We start from the raw sequence: 23797 nt of genomic DNA, 5'->3' as shown, positions 1-23797 counted from the left end.
AGCTTCTGCACATAAAAGACAATCAGAGTAAACAGCCTACTCAAAGAATTCGAGAAAATATTTGCAAACTATGCATCCCGAAAAAAGCCAGTATCAAGAATCTACAGGGAACTGAAACAAATCAGTAAGAAAAAGAAAATAATCCCATCAAAAAGTGGGCAAAGGACATGAATAGACATTTCTCAAAAGAAGATATAGAAATGGCCAATAAACATGCAAAATAATGCTCACCATCACAAATAATCAGGGAAATGCAAATTATAATAAAAGCAAAATGAGATACCACCTTATTCCTGCAAGAATGATCATTATTAAAAAATCAAAAACCAATCGATGTTGGTGTGGATGTGGGGAAAATGGAACCCTTATACACTGCTGATGCAAATGTAAATTAGTACAAACTCTAAGGAAAATAGTATGGAGATTCATTGAAGAGCTAAAAGTAGTTCTACCATTTGATCCAGCAATTCCACTTCTGGGTATCTACTCAAAGGAAAATAAGTCATTATATGAAAAAGCCACCTACACACATATGTTTAGAGTGGTGCAATTCACAATTGCAAAATGTGGAACCAACTTAAGTGCCCATCGACTAATGAGTAGATAAAGAAAATATGCTATATATACACCATGGAATACTACTCAGTCATATAAAGAAGTGAAATAATGTATTTTGTAACAACTTGGATGGAGCTGGAGGGCATTATTCTAAGTAAGGTAACGCAGGAGTGAATAATCAAAAACTGTACGTTCTCACTTAAAAGAGGGAGCTAAGCTATGAGCATGCAAAGGCATACAGGGTCATATAATGGATTTTAAAGACTCAGAAGGGGGAGGGTGGGGTGAGGCTAGGGGTACAAAACTACATATTAAATATAATGTACACTACTTGAATGACTAGTGAACTAAAATCTCAGAATTCACCACTATATAATTCATCCATATAACAAAAAAACCCACTTTTACCCCAAAAGCTATTAAATTAAAACATTTTAAAATGAAATTAAATTAAGAATGCTAGCAAATAAATGCTGTAATAAAGACGTTTACCTTTTTTCAAAAGTGTTACATTTTTATGCCTAAAATATTAGCTAAGGTGTTTTTTTTAAAAAAACCTTTACAATGATAGGCTGAACAAAAAACTTCTTGAAGAAAGTAATGCCTCCTGGCATTGTGGAAAAAAAACAAAAAGCAAAACACAAAACAAAACAACAACAACAACAACAACAAAAAAAACACTTTGACTTACTAGATGTTCAGTTTGTTTATGTGGAAAGTTAAAGGGTTAGATGTAATGTTGTGTACTAGAAAGCAGTATAACTTTCAAATCAGAGAGTTCAAGCTCCAAACCCCAGCTTTAAAAGCCTGGAAAATACTCACGAAATTAATTAAAATAATTAGTTATAATGTATATGTTTTACTTTTGTAGAAAGAAATACTTGGCAGCCTTTTTAAAGAATACTGCCTGCATGTAGATAGTTGTAGAAATTTTGCTATATAATTTTTCCTCAAATATAATGTCAACTGAATAAAGTGAGTTGGTAAAAAGTAAAATGCGATTTTTATTTTTATTATCGTTAGCACACTAATACAGGAACAGAAAACCAAATACTGCATGTTCTCTTATAAGTGGGAGCTAAATGATGATAACACATGGACACATAGAGGGGAACAACAGACACTGGGTCCTTTCAGAGGGTGTAGCGTGGAAGGAGAGGGAGGATCATGATGAATAACTAATGGGTACTAGGTTTAATACCTGGGTAATGAAATAAACTGTACACAGACTCCCATGACACAAGTTTACCTATATAACAAACCTGGACTTGTACTCCTGAACTTAAAATAAAAGTTAATAAGAGAAAAAAAGTCAGCATAGATATAGAGTGTTTCTGAAATTATATATGAAAATATTAATGTAGATTTCTTTTGGGTAAAGGGAATTAGGTTCTCAGATGCTATAGCCACTCTCTTTGTATGATACTACATTTTGCACAGTTCAAATGGCTTGTTGTTTACATGCATTATAGTTTAAGTTTTTTTGAAATTCCAACCATTCTATTCACTATGCAACTTTAGGCAAGTATATGCATCTCTATGGGTTTTAGTTCCCTACTGTATAAACTGAAACAAAATGTATTATACTGAACAGCTGCAAAAATTAGTTACTGTGTAAGAAAAAAATACCCAGTTCATAGTATTCTGCAGTGTGATATGACCCTACACTGTACTTGAATGAAAGCAAATGTTTCCTGTGAATGACACTGAATCATCATGAATCGCCTAATCACAGCCAAATTGACCAGGGATAGGCAAATGCCACATGGGTAACAAATCTCTTTCTTGTCCAGCAATTTATGGATACAAACCAACAGAAGGTGAAAAATGTTGTGAAGTTTTTCTCCTCCCTTTAGTTAAAATGCTTCCATTAGTTACTCTTATCATACTAAGCAGAGTAAGCCATTTTACCTATAAAATAATCTTGTTAAAATGGAAAAATATTATTTTGTAATATGAAATACTTACTGGTTTATCCTGCAGACACATTTTCAAATCTTAATATCAAGCAAACTTGTATCAGGATCTCCCACCTCCAACTTTGAGCATAAATGAATGTTTGATGAATGTTAACCCAATGTCCAGAAATTCCAAATAGGTAGAATTCATAAAGTAAACTTTTGAGTAAGTTACAACTCTTTTTCTCACAAGTGAAGAGGAGCTCAAATAAACTGGCTTAATCAAAAGAATCTATTGCCTCATGTTACTAAATAATATCTGGGAGTAAGTCTTTGTTTCAAGCATGGCTTGATATAGAGGACCAAATAAATGTTAAACAATCCTGTTTCTTTCTGTGTATTGCTTTGGTACACTTTCTCTGAGTTGGTTTCAGTCCTTACAGATTCTTTTCTCATAGTAATTAGAGGACTATGCTAACTCTAAACCAATTCCAATGTAAAAAGAATGTCTGATGAAATGCTTTGGCTCTGTGTCCTTACCCAAAACTCACTTTGAATTGTAAAATTTCCCATGTGTCATTGGAGGGACCTGGTGGGAAGCAATCGAATCATGGGAGTGAGCTTTTCCAGTGCTGTTCTTGGGATAGTGAATAAGCCAGTAAGATCTGATGGTTTTATAAAGGGGAGTTACCCTGCACATGCTCTCTTGACTGCCATCATGTAAGACTGGACTTTACTCTTCCTTCACCTTCTGCCATGATTGTGAGGTCTCCCCAGCCATGTGGAACTGTGAGGCCATTGTACCTCTTTCCTTTATAAATCATCCAGCCTTGGATATGTGTTTATTAGCAGCATGAGAACAGACTAATACATCTTATTTCTTGATAGGACCAACAAAAGTCCAGGAATTGAGTCTCATTGTCTCTAATTAGCTTGATCTTTGTCATAAACTCAATCCTGAATCAAAAACTATAGACAGAGGAATAGAATGTGATTGTTGTAGGCTTATGCCATAAATTTGTATCCATAGAGCTTGTATTATACTTAGTTTCACCTGAAGTACATAGTGTGAAATTAAAATTAGTATATTTAATTAAAGAAAAGTGGTTTCTGGGTGGCCAAAACAAAACAAATGTTAACTACAAGAAAATGGGTTATATAGCAGCATAAACCTCAACTAAAGTGTATTTCATATGCAAAGATATACTGTTGGTAGTACCAACAACTGTGATGTGACATTGCATTTAACAATTCCTTGTTAAAGTATTCCCACTACATAGACATAGGAAGATAGAAGAGAATGAAGTTCCAAGAAGTACAGGAAAAATCCCAAACATGATGTAAAAATGTGTAATGTGAAAAAGCAATGACAGAACCAACACCAGAAGAGAGCTATTATCCCATAGTCAGGAAATGTCTGCCCAATATCTTATCTCCTTCCTTATACAAAGTCCTAATTTTATTTTTACAGAGAATTTTCCAAAGAAATGCAATTCTAATGTTACATAAAATATCAACAGAAAAGCAGATTTTTATTTGCATATTTTGTTACATTTATACCTAAGTATTTCATTTTGGGAGATGCTAATGCACATGGTATTGTGTATTTAATTTTGGATTCCAATTGTTCTTTTCTCTTAATTTTTTAGTTTTAAATTTTGGGGGTACATAAGAGGTGTATATTTTTTATTGCTTATATATATAAAAGCGATTGAATGGATTTTGTACATTAACCTTGCATCATGCAATCCTACTATAATTGCTTATTAGTTCCAAGATAGTCAACTTTGTCAATTTTTTTAAAAAATTTCTACATAGGCAATCATGTCATCTGTGAACAATAACAACTTTATTGCTTCCTTCTCAATCTGTTTATCTTTTACTTCTTTTTTCTTGTCCTCTTGCATTAGCTGAGATTTGCAGCACAATATTGAAAAGGAATGGTGACAGGGACATCCTTGCCGTGTTCCTCATTTTGGTGGTAAAATGTCCGGTTTACCATCATGGATTATAATCTTATCTGTAGGTATTTTTGAGGTTCTTTATAAATTTTAGATAGTTTCCCTAGACTACAATACATTTTTATGGCTAGAAAAGTTTGAGCCTGTCATGCATTAATAATTTGGTTTCCTTGAGTGTTCTTAGTTTATAAGGCAGTGCAAAAATTCACACTCACACAGAGTCCTAGATGAGTTTTCTGCCTTTTGAATTGATTATTCTATACTGTAAGCCTGCCTAATCAGATACTACCACAGTCACTGAAAATGAATGCTTTCATAGATCCTTGCTCTCTTAGTCATGTAATCACCACGCAAGGAAGACAGGGAGTGGAGCTGACAATTAGATGACACACAAGGCTGTATTCCACTCTCAGGAATCCTCACAGGAACTGTTAGCAGCAGTAGAAAATAATGGTGGAATAATTTTAAATGCTTTAATTCAACTCTAGGTCATATGTATATTCTTTAACAACAGGTAGTTAAAGTCCCAGGGACCCAAGTTAAGGCAAAAAAGTCAGATATATGTTGAAATCACATAAAATTAAACTTAATTTTCAGGCATACAAGGCATCCTCTGAAAAATCCAGAGAAAGTAAGAAAGTTATTTGCATTGACTGAGGTCCTATGAGTGTTGGTAGAAACAAAGACCAGTAGAATTTGGGTTGTTAATAACATAATTCACAAGCTGGTGCTGAACCTCATACAGATTTTAATACATAATCCTTGTTTTGTAACACACTCTCATTATTGGTCCATGTATGGTCCTCTTTTGCTCTTCTAATTATATAGAAAATACCTGAGAATTAACAGCCCAACATGGAAACTAGAAAAATGACAGTGATTTACATTGTAATTAAATTAATTTCTCCACTTTATGTATCAATATATGTTTAATCAATGTTTTCAGCATTTTTAATCAAAATCAACTTTAAATATATGAATATATTTAGTGAACAAAATTGACATTGTGTCATGTCTAATGAGAAAATATAGGAAGCAAATAGAAGGGGCAGCAAAACAGTACTTAAGTAATGTCTTGCTTAAGCTAAAATTTAAAATATAAAAAGGAGTTTGTTAAATGAAGGGGCATATGGGGAGAAATGCCTATTTTAGATTTCAAAGCGTCTACAAGGGCTACCTTGTCCACATCTTCTCCTAATTTAATAACCACTTCCCTTTATAGAATTCCAGCTTCCAATTAAAAACCTTTGGTAAAGGGAAACTCATTACTTCACTGTCTTGTTGCACATTTCTGATTGTTGGGAGATTTACTCCTATGTTTAACACTATTTCTTACACTATAAAACTAAAAACGTTGTAAGACATAATTAAAAGCACTCTCTGAGTGGAGTCCCCACTTTGACACTTACTGACTGTGAGACTTCAGGAGTTTGTAAATCTCTTTAATTCACATAGTTATGAATGAAATTACATTGTCATGGTTACCACCAACATTAAATGAATTCAGATTTCTTGTTAAGCATACTCATTTATCATATTTCCTTTATGTACTACAGAGTAAAATAAATGGACATAACTTATCAGACTGCAAGCTCTAAAATTGCATCAATCTTATTTACCACTGTATCCCTGAAATTTAAAACACACAAAATGTACTCTAAAAATTGTTAAATGAACAACTGACTTTAAGGAATATACAACATCAGTTAAGAACATAGATCTGAATGGGTCTTAAATACGAACTACAAAGAATAAAGGACATGATGTGAAATGTTACCCTAGCATTCATCGGTGGCCCCCAAATAACACAGTATTTGAGTTGTGCACAAAACAAGTTAACTGGTGAACAGAAGGTCTAAGGTCTAAAACTGTAGCTTTCCTTGTGTTTATTGTCATCGTAATTATCAGTTGTCATTATCATCATAGCAACAATTATTGGGCATTTTTATGTTCCAGGCACTGTGCTTAGTGCTTTACATGAGTTAGCTAATTTAATTCTCACAATGCCTTAATGAAATAGCTACTATCATTATTGACCGCATTAGATAAAAGGCCTTGATAAATTAACCAAGTTGCACAAGACCAAACCCATAGAAAATTGCAAAACAGTGCCTCAGATGCATTCTATTTTTTATTCCAAAGTTGACACTCTGAACCACTATTCTATACTTCTGCAAGAGTCACTCATGCCAGCAAGTGCTCTGGCTTTTCTGAGGCATGCCAGACCCCATGCAAGGGGTCCAAAATTGGGTTCCACCTGTGTCAGCATCTTTGGCAAGGGTGAGAGTGGAGCTTGAAGAGCCAAGACCACAGGCCATGGTGCTGGGGAGGCACAGCTGTGAAAAATGGCTCTCTTAGCATTATTATGTTGTTTTTCATCCGTTCATGATATTGGCATAAGTTCTTTCCAGGCTTTTTCAAAATGCCTCAATCTAAGCAAAACGTACGCACTTTGTTCTTTGTTACAAGCCCTATCCAGCTAGATAACTTCTAACTAACAGATACTCTTCTGAATCAAAGGTTTAATTTACAGTCATGTACCACATAATGACATTTCAATAAATGATGAACTACATATATGACGATGCTCCTATATGTTTATAATAATCTGTTTTTACTGTACTTTTTCTATGCTTAGATATGTTTATATATTCAAGTACTTACCATTGTGTTACAATTCCCTATAGTACTCAGTACAGCCATATACTATACAGGTCTGTAGCCTAGGAGCAATAGGCTATGTTATATAGCGTAGGTGTAGGCTGTACCACATAGGTTTATGTAAACACATTCTATGATGTTGGCACAATGATGAAATTGCTAAAGGATACATTTCTTGAGAATGTATCCCCATTTTTAAGCAACACATGACTGTATTTTCATTTTAATGGAGTGCTTTGGTTATGTTATTTTATCCCTTAAGAGGTGTACTAATATGGGACATGCTAGCTTGGCAGCAGATAGGTAGAAGAAAACTGCATATTGTTATCCCATTAGATATCCTGATCTAGACAGCCATATTCCACATACTTTAAGGTCATTCCTGTCTTTAGAAATCTGGCTATAATCTGTTTGAGTATTGATATTTATGTCTAAGTTATGTGATATGGTTTGGCTGTGTCCCCATGCAAATCTTATCTTGAATTGTAACTCCCACAATTCCCACATGTTGTGAGAGGAGCCCAGTGGGAGGTGATTGAATTATGGGGGCAGATCTTTCCTGTGTTGTTCTCATGATAGTGAATAAGTATCATGAGATCTGATAGTTTTGCAAATAGGAATTTTCCTGCACAAGCTCTTTCTTTGCCTGCCACCATCCATGTAAGATGTGACGCTCCTTCTTGCCATCCGCCATGATTGTGAGGCTTCTCCAGCCATGTGAAACTGTAAGTCCAATTAAACCTCTTTCCTTTGTAGATTGCCCAGTCTCATATATGTCTTTATCAGCAGAGTGAAAATTGACTAATACAATAAATTGGTACCAGTAGAGTGGGGTGTGGCTGAAAATATACCCAAAAATGTGGAAGCAACTTTGGAACTGGGTAACAGGCAGAGGTTGAAGCAGTTTGGAGGGCTCAGAAGAAGACAGGAAAACGTGGGAAAGTTTGGAACTTCCTAGAGACTAGTTGAATGGCTTTGACAAAAATGCTGATAGTGATATGAACACTAAGGTCCAGGCTGAGGTGATTTCAGATGGAGTTGAGGAACTTGTTGGGAACTGGAGCATAGGTGACTCTTGTTATGTTTTAGCAGAGAGACTGGTCACATTTTGCCCCTGCCCTAAAGATTTGTAAAACTTTGAACTTGAGAGAGATGATTTAGGGTATCAGGTGGAAGAAATTCTAGCAGCAAAGCATTCAAGATTTGACTTGGGTACTGTTAAAGGCATTCAGTTTTAAAAGGGAAACAGAGCATAAAAGTTAAGAAAATTTGCAGTCTGACAATGTGATAGAAAATAAAATTCTATTTTCTGAGGAGAAATTCAAGCCTGCTGCATTACTTTGAATAAGTAACGAAGAGCTGAAAGTTAATCTGCAAGACAATGAGGGAAATGTTTCCAGAGCATGTCAGAGGTCTTCACGGCAGCCCCTTCCATCACAGGCCTGGAGGCCTAGGAGGAGAAAGTGGTTCTGTGGACTGGGCTCAGGGTCCTCATGCTATGTGCAGTCTAGGGACTTGGTGCCCTGCGTCCCAGCCACTCCAGCCATGACTAAAAGGGGCCAAGGTACAGAGCAGGCTGTGGCTTTGGAGGGTTCAAGCCCCAAGCCTTGGAAGCTTCCATGTGGTGTTGAGCCCGTGGGTGCACAGAAGTCAAGAATTGAAGTTTGGGAACCTCCTCCTGGATTCCAGAAGATGTATGGAAACACCTGGATGTCCAGGCATTAGTTTGCAGCAGGAGTAGGGCTGTCATGGAGAACCTTTGCTAGGGCAGTGTGGAAGGAAAATGTGGGGTCAGAGCCCCCATATAGAGTTCCCCACTGGGGCACCACCTACTGGAGCTGTGAGAAGAAGGCCACTGTCCTCCAGATCCCAGAATTGTAGATCCACTGACAGCTTACACTCTTTGCCTGGCAGAGCCACAGACACTCATCACCATCCAGTGAAATCAGCTGGGAATTAGGCTGTACCTTGAAAAGCCACAGAGGCAGAGCTGCCCAAGACCATGGGAAACCACTTCTTGCATCAGCATGACCCAAATGTGAGACATGGAGTCAGAGGAGATCATTTTGGAGCTTTAAGATTTGACTGCCCTGCTAGATTTTGGACTTTCCTGGGTCTTGTAGCCCCTTCGTTTTGGTGAATTTCTATCATTTGGAATAGCTATATTTACCCAATCCCTGTACCCCCATTGTATCTAGGAAGTAACTAACTTGCTTTTGATTTTACAGGCTCACAGTCAGAAGGGACGTGCCTTGTCTCAGATGAGATGTTGGACTGTGGACTTTTGAGTAAATGCTGAAATGAGTTAAGACTTTGGGAGACTGTTGGAAAGGGATGATTGGTTTTGAAATGTGAGGACATAATATTTGTGAGGGGCCAGGGGTGGAATGATATGGATTGGCTGTGTCCCCACCCAAATCTCATCTTGAATTGTAACTCCCACAATTCCCATTTGTCATGGGAGGAACCCAGTTGGAGGTAATTGAATTATGGGGGCAGGTGTTTTCTGCACTGTTCTTGTGAGAGTGAATGAGTCTCACGAGATCTGATGGTTTTAAAAATGGGAATTTCCCTGCAGAAGCTCTCTCTGTTCTCCTGTGGCTGTCCACTAAGATGTGACTTGCTTCTCCTTGCCTTCCACCATGAGTGTGAGGCCTCCCCAGCCATATGGAAATGTGAGTTCTCCATTAAACCTCTTTTCTTTGTTAATTGCCCAGTCTCGAGTATGTCTTTATCAGCAGTGTGTAAACAGACTAATAGATTATGTAACAGCAATTAGTAAATAAGTAATTAGACACTCCACCATTAAGCACTTAATTCTTCATTAAAGAAACCCTACGCTTTGAGCCACTGATATTCACAACAGAAAAGCTGCTCACAGAAGAAGATCCAAGTCATTGAAAGTTGCCAATAAAACAGTCGTTCAGGGTTTCTTACTCCTCTATTAACATCAAGTGCACTTAATGTGCGCAGTAACCTCCTGGGTAATATTCAAACTCTGGATAAGACATAATATTAGCTCAATACAAAGGAGGATGGTGACTAGACTATTCTACCCTTACTATTTTATTTTCTAATCTTAAGAAGAAATGCAGGGGGTGACATAAAAGGCAAGGATATAACCCCATTGTCAAAGACTGAAAGAGCCCTAGAAAGCCCGGGATCTGTTTAAGGAAAGAAATGTATTCTGACAGCTAAAATCTACACTCAACTGAGGGAGAAGGCTTGTGGCCTTGAAGTTTCATCTTCTTGAGCCTCTTTGGGATCTGCATTCCTGCAGCACTTGAAATGTATTATCTAGCTCACTAATACACCTCTTGGTAAACAGCCTGGTATTGTTTCTTCTCTGTTCACATGGGGGAACAGGTATGAGCCTGGTTTTGCCAAACTGTCTGAGTTTGAGTTTCAGGTTCTTGCTCATTGCATGTCTAACCTCAAGTAGATTATTTAACTCCTCTATACCTTAAATTTTCTCATCTGTAAGATGAAGATTGTATTATCAACATACAGGAATATTGTAATAGTTTGTCTGGACAACGTATGTAAAGTACTTAAAATGATTCCTTGTACATACTATAAACTCAGTAAGCATTAGCTCTAATGATATCTACAGGTATCTTCTTACCTTAATGAGATTGTATATTTCCTGAGGGCTAAGTGCCTGGAGTAGAGTAGCTACTCACTAAAGGTCACTGTTTTATTTACCAAGTAAGAAGGAACAACCTCCTTAAAATGCTTTGCCCTGTTTAACAACTTGAAGACACTGGCTGCCAGACTCACACAAAATGAATATTTATGCAAATGAAAAGGGGAAGATGCCACATATATCTATAATAAAAATCAATACATTAACTAGGTTGTGTCACATTTATATCCTTTACAATGCACTTCCATAACCTTTACTTTATTTTACACCCGTGGAAGCTGCAGCTCAGAAAGTTTAGGTGATTCACCAGAAGTCATGCACCTAAAAGTGACGAAGCAAGAATTTAAACACACCTTTCCTGAATAGGAAATCCTTTCCATTTATCCCGCTAGTTTCTTTTGAAGCATCAGGCATGCAGCCATCTCAAACCCAACCCTTACACCTCCTAACTTACAGACGGTTGTATTTTAACCTTGTTTTTGTAGGTTGGCTGCACTAGGACTCACAATATATCTTATCATACACATAGTATTATGGCAGTTAAATCCCTGAGCCAGGCCACAAAAACCTCTGTAACTCACATGCACCTGAGTTAAGAAATTTGAAAACCTAACCATCAGAAATTATCTTTTGATTCAAATCTCAAAATATTTTGTTTATACCAGTCATATAGTATTTAACAATGACCTACCTTGAATTATAGTCATGATTACATAGATCAGAAGCCATGGTTTAATCATATATATCTCTGATTGCACCTGGCACAGTACCTTGCACATACTAGCTATTCAGTGTTTCCTAAATTGGCCAGTTAAGTTTGGAGGAGGACTGCTTTAATTTCCTAACTCAAAGGCACCATTATTCAGTGAGCCTTGGGGTCAGACAGAGTTGGCCTTGAGTCCCTACTTTAGAACTTTTGGAGTAACAGCCAGCAGATTCACACTCCAGAACCTTGGTTTCCTTATATTAAAAGTCAGAATAATGTATAGATTATTTAAAATTATTTAATGAACACACTTGGCACAGTGCTTAGTGCATTGTTGGTGTTTAATTAAATTCATTGCTATTTTTATTTATTTTTAATTTTAATTACTTTTTTATTTTTATTTTATTATTATTATACTTTAAGTTTTAGGGTACATGTGCACAATGTGCAGATTAGTTACATATGTATACATGTGCCATGCTGGTGTGCTGCACCCATTAACTCGTCATTTAGCATTAGGTATATCTCTTAAAGTTATCCCTCCCCCCTCCCCCCACCCCACAACAGTCCCCAGAGTGTGATGTTCCCCTTCCTGTGTCCGTGTGTTCTCATTGTTCAATTCCCAACTATGAGTGAGAATATGCGGTGTGTGGTTTTGTGTTCTTGCGGTAGTTTACTGAGAATGATGATTTCCAATTTCATCCATGTCCCTACAAAGGACATGAACTCATCACTTTTTATGGCTGCATAGTATTCCATGGTGTATATATGCCACATTTTCTTAATCCAGTCTATCATTGTTGGACATTTGGGTTGGTTCCAAGTCTTTGCTATTGTGAATAGTGCCGCAATAAACATACGTGTGCATGTGTCTTTATAGCAGCATGATTGATAGTCCTTTGGGTATATACCCAGTAATGGGATGGCTGGGTCAAATGATATTTCTAGTTCTAGATCCCTGAGGAATCGCCACACTGACTTCCACAATGGTTGAACTAGTTTACAGTCCCACCAACAGTGTAAAAGTGTTCCTATTTCTCCACATCCTCTCCAGCACCTGTTTTTTCCTGACTTTTTAATGATTGCCATTCTAACTGGTGTGAGATGGTATCTCATTGTGGTTTTGATTTGCATTTGTCTGATGGCCAGTGATGGTGAGCATTTTTTCATGTGTTTTTTGGCTGCATAAATGTCTTCTTTTGAGAGGTGTCTGTTCATGTCCTTCGCCCACTTTTTGATGGGGTTGTTTGTTTTTTTCTTGTAAATTTGTTTGAGTTCATTGTAGATTCTGGATATTAGCCCTTTGTCAGATGAGTAGGTTGCAAAAATTTTCTCCCATTTTGTAGGTTGCCTGTTCACTCTGATGGTAGTTTCTTTTGCTGTGCAGAAGCTCTTTAGCTGAATTAGATCCCATTTGTCAATTTTGGCTTTTGTTGCCATTGCTTTTGGTGTTTTAGACATGAAGTCCTTGCCCATGGCTATTTCTTGAATGGTAATGCCTAGGTTTTTTCTAGGGTTTTTATGGTTTTAGGTCTAACGTTTAAGTCTTTAATCCATCTTGAATTAATTTCTGTATAAGGTGCAAGGAAGGGATCCAGTTTCAGCTTTCTACATATGGCTAGCCAGTTTTCCCAGCACCATTTATTAAATAGGGAATCCTTTCCCCATTGCTTGTTTTTCTCAGGTTTGTCAAAGATCAGATAGTTGTAGATATGCGGCATCATAATAGTGCATATATTCAAAGACTATATGTGATGTTTTGATATAAGCATACAATATGTAATAATAACATCAGGGTTATAGGGGTATTCATTAACTCAGGTATTTATTGTTTCTTTGTGTTAAGAACATTCGAATTCCACTCTTTTAGTTATTTTAAAATATACAATAAATTATCATTGACTATAGTCAACAGTTGTGCTATCAACTCGTAGATCTTATTCATTCTATCTAACTTTATTTTTGTACCCATTAATTGTCCCTACTCCACACCCCCACCCCCACTGCTACCCTTCCCAGCCCTTAGTAATCCTCATTCTACTTTCTATGTCCATGAGTTCAATTGTTTTCATTTTTAGCTCCCACATATAAGTGAGGACATGCAAAATTTGTCTTTCTGTGCGAGGTTTATTTCACTTAATGTAATATCCTTCAGTTCTGTCCATGTTGTTTCAAATGATAGGATTTTATTATTTTTATGGCCGAATAACATTCCACTAAATATATGTATCACATTTTCTTCATGAATGTGTTGATGGACAATTTGATTGATTCTAAATCTTGGCTATTGAGAATAATGCTACAATTAACATGGGAGTACAGATATCTCTTCAATATACTGTTTTTCTTTGTTTTGGATATGGACCTATCAGTGGGATTGCTGGATCACATGTTTTATTGTTTTTGAGGATCCCCCATACTGTTCTCTACAGTGTCTGTACTAATTTACATTCCCAACAACAGTGTACAAGAATTCCTCTTTCTCCACATCCTCACCATATGCAGAACGAAACTAAACCTCTATCTCTCACTGTATGTAAAATCAAATGAAAATGGATTAAAGATGTAAGTCTAATATCTCAAACTGTGAAACTAATAACAGAAATCAATTCAGAAATGCTCCAGTACGCCTGTCTGCACAAAGATTTATTAAATAATGTTTCAAAAGCACAGGCCACAAAGCAAAAATGGACAAATGGGATCACATAAAGTTAAAAAGCTTCTGCACAGCAAAGAAAACAATCAACAAGCTGAAGAGACAACTCACATAATGGGATAAAATGCTTGCAAGCTATCCATCTGACAAGGTGTTAATAACCAGAATATATAAAGATCTCAAACGACCTGATAGGAAAAATCAAATAATCCAGTTAAAGAATGGACAAAACATTCAAATAGACATTTCTTAAAGAAGACATACAAATGGCCAACAGGTGTATGAAAAAGTGCTCAACATCAATAATCATCAGAGAAATGAAAAAAAAAAAACTACAATGAACTATTATCTCACCCCAGTTAAAATGGTTTTCATCCAAAAGACAGACAATAATGAATACTGGTGAGGTTGTAGAAATGGGGGAACCCTCATTAAATGAATTGAATATTTCATATGAAACTGCAGATTTCCACTTAGGGACACACCAAGCAGTTATAATACTTGTTTTATTCTTATGGCTTGAGTTTGTGAGGAAAACACTTCTTTAGATAGCCACCCTTTCTCCTTTTTTATATATAATCTCTAACAATATAAGAGAACAGTAACATGTACTTTTTTCTGGAGTAACTACCATCCATTGGCATAGTTCCAGGTACTTTGCATCCATAATCTCATTTAATCCACACCACAACTCTTTTTCTCCAAGAAAGATGCTTTGTAAGTAAAAAAAGGAATTTCTGCTAGATATTGTTAAATATTACCTGTCTTGAGATCTATGAAATTTATTTTATTTTATCTTATTTTAAATCAACTTTAATTTTAGATTCAGAGGATATATATGCAGTTTGTTACATGAGTATATTGCATGATGCTGAGGTTTGGGATCCAAAAAATCGTGTCACTCGAGAATAAGCACAATATCCAATAGTTCCTCAACCCTCGTCCCCCTTCCTCTTCTGGTAGTCCATAGTTTCTTTTTTTTCTTTTCTTTCTTTTTTTTTTTTTTTGAGATGGAGTCTCTCTCTGTTGCCCAGGCTGGAGTGCAGTGGCGCAATCTTGGCTCACTGCAAACTCTGCCTCCTGGGTTCAAACGATTCTCCTGCCTCAGCCTCCCAAGTAGCTGGGACTATAGTCACACACCACCATGCCAGGCTAATTTTTGTATTTTTGTAGAGACGGGGTTTTGCCATGTTGGCCTGGTCTCAAACTCCTGACCTCAAGTGATCCACCTGCCTCGGCCTCCCAAAGTGCTGGGATTACAGGCGTGATCCACCATGCATGGCCGGTAGTCTGTAGTTTCTATTGTTGCCATCTTTATTTCGATGTGTGCCCAATGTTTAGCTGTCACTTATAAATGAAAACATGCAGTACTTGGTTTTCTATTCCTGAGTTAATTTGCCTAGGATAATTGCCTCCAGCTGCATTCATGTTGCTGCAAAAGACATGATTCTTGTTCTTTTTAATGTCTGTGTAGTATCACATGGTATAAATGTGCCACATTTTCTTTATCCAATCCATAGTTTATGACCACCAATGTTGTTTTCATATCTTTTCTATTGTGAATAGTGCTGCAATGAACATATGCATACTACGACTCTTAAAAGAGAGATATCATTAACCTTGTTTTACAGAAAAGGGAACTGAGGATCAAAGGAATTTAGAAACTTCTCCAATGTTAGAGAGTTTGCTGATGGCAGAATACAAATTAACTTGTTTCTTATATTGTAAAGCTTCATGTTCTTTCTACTGTATCCACTAATATGTTCACAGGTGATGTGAATCATGAAGCTTTGTATGCCTAAATGAATAAAACACGATTGATTTATATTTAAAAAACAAAATTGATCCATAGTTCTAGTTAGCCATCCATTCTTGACATTTTATACCAGGAATAAGGGCATGAGCTGAGGGCTTAGTGGAGACACATAGTAAGTTACCGCTGCAGGTTCATGGGATGGTATAAAACCAACCAGTAGCAATGGCAAAAGATGAGAGAGTCTCTTGGATATTTTCTCCTGATTTTAACTCCTAGGAGCTACTCTGCCATGGAATATGTGCAAGATTTAGGATGAAAGATACAAAATTTCAACAAATTTAGTTTAAAGATCTGATTGACTTTTATTAGCAGTTCGTGATTCAGGCAGCACCTTAAATAAAGAATAAGCTAAGTGCTCTGTTGGACATGGCAGAACAATTGGTTTTTATAAATAAGCTTGAGTAGAAACAAACAAAATTATACAAAAAGTGGATTGGTTACTACCAGGTTACTTCAGGTTGCATTCCTTGTAAAGGTTAAAGCGGAGAGAACTTCTTTGATACACAAGCTAAACTGGTCTGTTTGGGGATTTGGCTGTCAGCTCTCTCCTGATTTCTCAAAAGGTCAGAAAAACAACTTAGTTTCAGTTTGATGATGTGGAACTTGAGCATGAGTGACTCCATTTTGGCTTGGTCTTTTGGGGCATAGCTCAGGAGCTCAGTCCAAATAAATGGTCTCCCATAAATTTTAATTAACAAGGGATGGAGCATAAAGTTGCAGGTTCAGACTATTTTAAAAGGAGGGAAAGAAGCCTAGAGGTGTCTAATTTCTAACTTGAAAATAAAAGAGAAATGGGAGCTCCTCACAGAAAACATAATATTTAGTACAGCGCTTTAGGATAACACAGACTGAGTTTCAATCTTTGTCTTAATGTGTTTTATGTGAATGACATTGGAGATATTACTTCATTTTTCCAAACCCAATTTTCTCATCCATGAGATATGGAAAATAATAGTACCCACTATGTAGGATTGCTTGAATGATTAAATGAGATAGTGCTATAGTTGTAATATTTCTGTCTTTTAAAAATTCATATCTTGAAACCTAAACCCCTAAGGTGATGGTATTCTCTTTGGAAGGTCATTAGTTCATGAGGGCTTTGCTCTCATAAATGGGATTATTGTCCCTGTAAAAAAAGTTTGAGAAAGTTTGTTTGCCTCTTTTACTCTTTTCACCATGTGAGAACCTAGCAACAGGCATCATCTATGAAGCACAGAGTGAGCCTTCAGCAGACATTGAATCTGCTGGCACCTTAAACTTGGACTATCCAGCCTCCGGAACTGTGAAAAATAAATTTCTATTATTTATTAAAATTATCCAGTCTAAAGTATTCTGCTAAAGCAGCTTCAATAAACTAGATATTTTTATTGTTTCCCCACACCTTACAAAGACAGATAGCGAATACCAATTAATTAGACAGAACTAAGCACAGAAAATGTCCTCAATTAATGTTAACCATTATGATGACGATAATGATGATGTTGATGATAACAGTGATGATGATGAGCAGGATGATAGTTCCTATCATTGTTACGACAATCACTCTTACAATGGCAACTCAGGGTTTGTGGAAGCCATTTATACATAAGGGACACAAGTCTAGCATATGCAATAGCTGAATGAAACATTTGTATGAGAGGTTTTGTGTTTACATCCTATGAGTACCCAGAAGGCTAAGAAAAAAGTACAAAGAAAGCCATGAGGAAAGCTGAAATGGGACCCTAAATTTGTCCATGGATATTTCATAAAGTCAGTAATTCACTGACAGAGAATTCATGAGCTCACTTCAGCATTAACAGCAAATTTTATAAAAAGGTAAGAAAAGAGGACTTTAAATATTTCAAAGTACTAAATATCCCACATCCCCAAAGATACAGAGATAGGAGAGATGAATCTATTTGAATGAAAGATAAACTCACAGAAGGTGATGCTGAGAGATGAATTTCATTGTTACTAGTGTATGGTAACTTATTTGCCTTTTACTCAGGTATAAACATGTTCAGACATTCTGCTCTTGCTGATATAAATTTGAATACGATCTTGTAATAACTTTAATGAATTATGCTGTAATAATATCTTCATTAATAGGAGTGGTATTTGAGGTTGCTTAATGTCTAACACAAATACTAGACAAAGAGCAGAGAAATCAATTAGAGGGTTTACAGATTAAAGCTGCCCACCACCTCTTAAGTTTTGTGAAATGGTCAGCCAGTGTCTCTCTATCTACGGGGATCCTTTTTGGAAAGGGGAGGAGAAGAGGAAAAAGGAGACTGTGATACAGCTTACTCATTGTTGCAAAATTACAATTATTGTTTCTCCACAACTTACAAACATTTCACACAGTTTTACACAGTCCATGCCACAAAACATACCAAGCAAACAACTGACATATTAGTTAAGAGGCCTTCCATTTTACTTTGACAGTTCACGATAATGGAATTTAATTGTGAAAAAAAGCAGAATAATTTTAGCTTAATGTCATTAGGTTCATTCAAACTGGAAATCAGGGACATATTTAACAAAGGTTTTGAAACTTCTTTTGAAATCAGGAAGCTGCTCTGCACAGATAAGAGGAGAGGTTTCAGAATTCTCTATCAGAAATTTCAAGGTTTTTTTCCATCTGCTTTTTCAAATTAACTGGTAATTATCCAGAAAGGCACATAATAGCACAGAAATGACAGAAGCCAACAAAGGTTTTCCTAAGATATGTAAATTGTCAGTGATCAGCAAGGTGCAACAGAAAGGCTTTCTACAGCACAATTATTTATGCTAGTTCAGCTTGCATTTAGGTAGCAGTGAAGGTCTGTTACAGAGAAGCTCCTTATCATGGACCCTGCACATTAGCTTCCACCAGCACTAAGAAAACATGGCAAAAAGGTTGCTTAAAACACTGGTGATTATTCCTTATGTAGAAATTGTTTTCCAAAAAACAATATTTTTTTTCACCAGCCTGCATATTAAACAATACAAATTTCCTTTATTTTTCTAGCATGCTATAGTTATTACTTTCCAGTTAATAGATACATATGAGTTTGTTCACACTATGAATGTGGATCTTCTCAAGAACCTATATACAATCAAACTATGGGTAACTCATCAGTTTCTGGGACATTTTTAGAGCATGCCCCTTCCTTATAGAGCCTCTTCCTGCCTGTAAAGGTTTCCCATGACCCATAAAAAAGAATATCCTGGCAAATCTGACTTGTACAAAGCCGTTGATTTATTCAGTTAATACATTCTCTGGTCTCAAAGCCCTTGATTTATTCACTTAATACGTTTTCTGGTCTCTTAACAATTTTCAAAAGCTTAGTAATTTTCCTGATGTATAAAAGGAACCTAATAAACAGTAACAATATAAAACTTAAAATACTGATAATATTACTTACAACTATTATTTATGGAATGTTTACTAAAAGAAAAAAATTAACTCATTATATATTTACAACAACCCTATGAGATGCTTATTATTCTCCCAAGTTTACAGATGATAAAAGATACTCAGAAAAGCTCATTAACATGTCCAAGAACAAGCTTTGTAGATACTAAATTAAAATTTAGAACCCAGGTCTATTTTATCTCTAAAGTCTATTACGTTAATCACTAGATGGCATTATTTCTACAATGAGTATGTGTTGAAGAAAAAAAAATAAATGATGACATTCCTTATTACTTATCTCTCTCCAGAAGTCCGCTGTTTCTATCTATCTCACTTCTCCTTTTAGGTATTGCATTCATTTGCTTTCCATTCCCAGCTTTAACCCTGCCTTGTGGATCTATATCACTCCTCAGCTCAATGATTCTATGAGCATTCTATCCAGATGAAATCCTAGACTTCACAAGACCCTTGAAGCCTCTCCCCTTGAATCCTGTTTCTATAGGTTGTCATAGTCTTCCCTGGTCTTGTACGCAGGGTCTAAATATTGATGAAAACAAAATATAATCATCAAGAGAGTATTAAGCATTCCTTTCAATTTATATTTTCCATAAATAGAGTGTTCACCGAACTGAACTCTTCTGTTCTGGCCCTCTTGGGAGGCAATCAATACTATACAACAGTCTATCTTAGGTTTAAAAATTATGTTTCTGTTTTTTTAAGATGCTCTTCCAAAGACAGGGTATTTCCATGAAAATAAATTTTATTTTATTTTTTCTTCATTCTTTCCTCAAATATCACTAGCTCTGGGGATACAGCAAATGTTTCTAAAGAGAGCAACCAAACTATTAAGCCTCAGGATAAGGTTTAATATTAACATTAGCTACATTTAAAAGTACTTGCATAATGAGGTAGTATTTCGGGGTCTTCCTCTCTCCCAAACTCTACCCACCGTCACTAATATTGCCTAAAATAGTACATTTGAACTTCCAAGCATGTTTGAATATAAGGAGATCATAATCATCAATTTTAGTTCCTTTAGAGTTTTACAAGTGAGGTAATTGAAGTCAATAGAGGCAAAGCAGCACAGCTCATCAGAAGCTGAAGAGGCACAATGTACAGGGCATGTCAGTTATATTTGACTTAACTAAAATTTCCATCTACATGAAATTTTTCTAATCAGATTTCTTGCACAAGGATGCAATTTCAAGCCAGTGTTTTTGTGTGATGTTTGTTTATACCAGAATGACCACAGGTGGAAACAGGAGCGTTCAGATAACCCAAAGAAAAATAAATTGTACAGTGACTCATGATGTAGTCTGACAAAAGGAGATTTGCCAAATTAAAGCAATAGTAATTAATAAAGACAACTATATTAAATGTGCCAGATTCCAGAATTTTAGCTGGAAAATGTAAAAAGGATTGTTGAGTGGAAAATACAAAAAGAGAGCAGACACGTAGAGAAAAGCAAGAACTCCATGGTGGAAGTAGATGTGTCATGAAAGAGAAATACCAGAAGAAGGAGAGAGAGAGAGAGAGCAAACATTTATTCATAGACATGCTGCTTTGGACCCTAAAGGCTTCCTGCTTCTGACACAATTCATATGGATTTTGATAACAAATTTCGTTTTTCTTATGTTGGTCCCAGTGACCCTCTTGGAACCCAAAGAGTTTAAGAAGTACATATGTAAACCAAAGCCATTTGATTTCTGTAGATATAAAAAAGATTAAACATACTCTATTCTACAACCTTTATGTATATTGACTTCTACTTTGTCATGGTGTCTCTTTTCATTGTAGCCTTTGTTTATAATCAAACTCTTTCTTAACCCAAAACTTATATTGTGAAAGTTGAAAAAGCAGTCTATTAAAGCTAAACCTTGTCTGGTCTCTCTTTGGATTAATTACCATAACATAGAGAAAGCATATAAGACATAATATTGATTTATTTATCTATCTACTTATTTAGTTTAAATTGACAATAATTTTATATATTTATGGTGTATGATATGATGTTTTGACTTGTGAATACATATAGGTAGATTCAATCAATGTAATTAACATGTATATCACCTCACCAATTTATCATTTTACATGACCACAGTTAATATTATATTTTATATATCAAAATTTCTGAAATAAATTTTAACATTCTCCCCACAAGAAAAATTGTTTTGAAACTTACCTTAACCAACTGGCAGACTGAATCTTAGCTGGCAGTGTTTCTTTTTAATTTTGTAGTAAATGACAACATTGCCATATCAAGTTGGAAATGATAATCTTTGCTAAGACCTAAGATATAGAATTTCAAGAGTATATAAATTTGAAGAATAGTAAGTATTTGAAGTGACTGAAGGAAAGGATGTTGTTATAGAAGAAAGACTAGTCTCCAGTTTATCAACTACTGTGCAAACAATGCCAATGAAGCAATACTGGTGCCATCTATATTCTTTTAAGCATTTTCTAGGAAAATGACATGTTACATTCCGATGAGACTATTAATTCAAGAACTTCCACCTGCAGGTTTTAAATACAAAACAGAATTGAACAAAATAAGCCTGTATTGTCAATACCTCAGGATCTCAGTAATGATCTAGATAAGCATGGCTGATAATGAAACCCTGTAAAACTTGTTTAACTAGAGCTTTAAATGAACTTTAATTGTGCAGATTAATTGATTTTTAGAAGGAATTGCTTTTCAGAAGATGGCAGGCAAAAATTGATACCAGGGATTTAGTGAAAACTTCACTTTGCTACTATTCAGGGTGTCTTTCAGTTTGTTAACATTCAGACTAATCTCTTAGAAACCTTAACATAAACTTATGTATGTAAAATAACAGTATAGCCCTTTTTTTCTAATAGAAAATATAGATTTTCAAATAATGCAATGTACCCATCACAGATTATAGTTTATCTCAAACAAATGTCTTCATCAATTAACAGTTTCAAAACTGCTATCACTCAACCCAGGCCTTTGGATCTATTGATATGTGGTCTGAATTGGGTCATAAATGTAATTTTCATGTGTGACCATTATCAAAATTTTATGATACAAATTTTGTGTCCCCTCCAAAATTGATATGTTGAATTGTTAACCCCTAGTGCGATTCTTTAGGAGGTGTGCCCTTTGGGAGGTCATTAGGTCACGAGAGTAGAGCCCTCATGTATAGGATTAGTGTCCTTATAAAAGAGGCCTAAAAGAGAAACTCATCACCCCTTCATCAGCTGAGAACACAGCTAAAAGGTGCTGCCTGTGAATCAGAAAGTGGGCCCTCAGCAGACACTGAATTTTCAAACAACTTGATGTTGGATTTTCCAGCCTCAAGAACTGTGGAAAATACATTTGTGTTACTATAAGCTACCCAGTTTATAATATTTTGTTATGAATAGATAAAAACACTTAGAATGCTCATGAATTTAGCGAAGTTTATACTAGTTCTGTGCCTTACACAGAGTAGGTACTTAACATGTTTGAATGAATACATTCTGCACCTTGTTTTTTCCTTAATGCTATGTCACTTCTTCTTTCCCATAGGTTCAGAGACTACAGTTTCCTGATTAAATCTCATAGAAAGGAAGCCTCCTTAAAGAGACTAAGGACACTGACAGAGGAAATTTACCCCAAACCTTCAAACTCTGGTAGGAGAATTCACTCAATTTAAATGCCATGGTGAAAATAATGGGAATAGGGGTAGGATTAGGATGAGCAACCATCCCAACCATCCTTGCTTGCCTGGGATTGTCTCGGTTTCAGTACTGAAAGTCCTATTTCCTGTGGATTGTCTCGATCAAGGGCAAACTAGGGTGGTTGATCACGCTGGAGTTAGAGAAGCAGTGAAAAGCACAACAGCAGGAAAACTGGCAGTAGACATAGGTAGTGGCTGTTTAATGAGTATAAAGTTTCAACTATATAAGATGAGTAGTTCTAGAAATCTGCTGCACAACGTTGTGCCTACTGTTAACAACACTGTATTTTGCAGTTAAAAATCTTGTTAAAATGGTATATATTATTAATACTTTAAGTGGTTTTAATACAAAGCAAACAAAAGGGCATAAAGAAACATTTGGAAACAAAATATGTTTATTACTTTTATTGTGGTAATGGTTATAAGAATATGTCCAAACATCAAATTTTATACGTATCAATTTTTCTTCAAGAAATTTATTTAAAAAACAAAGTTAATTTATCATCTTCACATAAAAAGAAACAAACAAAACTGATGGACTCAGTTTTACTCTGCTTAAACAGAAGAAATTCTCATCTTCACTATTTTTTTTGTGTGTGTGTGAGACAGAGTCTTGCTTTGTTGCCCATGCTGGAGTGCAGTGTCATGATCTCGGCTCACTGCTACCTCTGCCTCCCAGGTTCAAGCGATTCCCCAGCCTCAGCCTCCCAAAGAGCTGGGATTACAGGTGTGCACCATCACACCCGGCTACTTTTTGTATTTTTAGTAGAGACTGGGTTTCACCATGTTGGTCAGGCTGGTCTCGAACTCCTGACCTCATGATCCACCCACCTCAA

This window comes from Gorilla gorilla, chromosome X, assembly GCF_029281585.2.
Source record: "Gorilla gorilla gorilla isolate KB3781 chromosome X, NHGRI_mGorGor1-v2.1_pri, whole genome shotgun sequence".
NCBI classification, from domain to species: domain Eukaryota; kingdom Metazoa; phylum Chordata; class Mammalia; order Primates; family Hominidae; genus Gorilla; species Gorilla gorilla.
The sequence above is the reverse complement of the archived record's forward strand: the minus strand, read 5'-3'. Positions refer to the sequence as shown.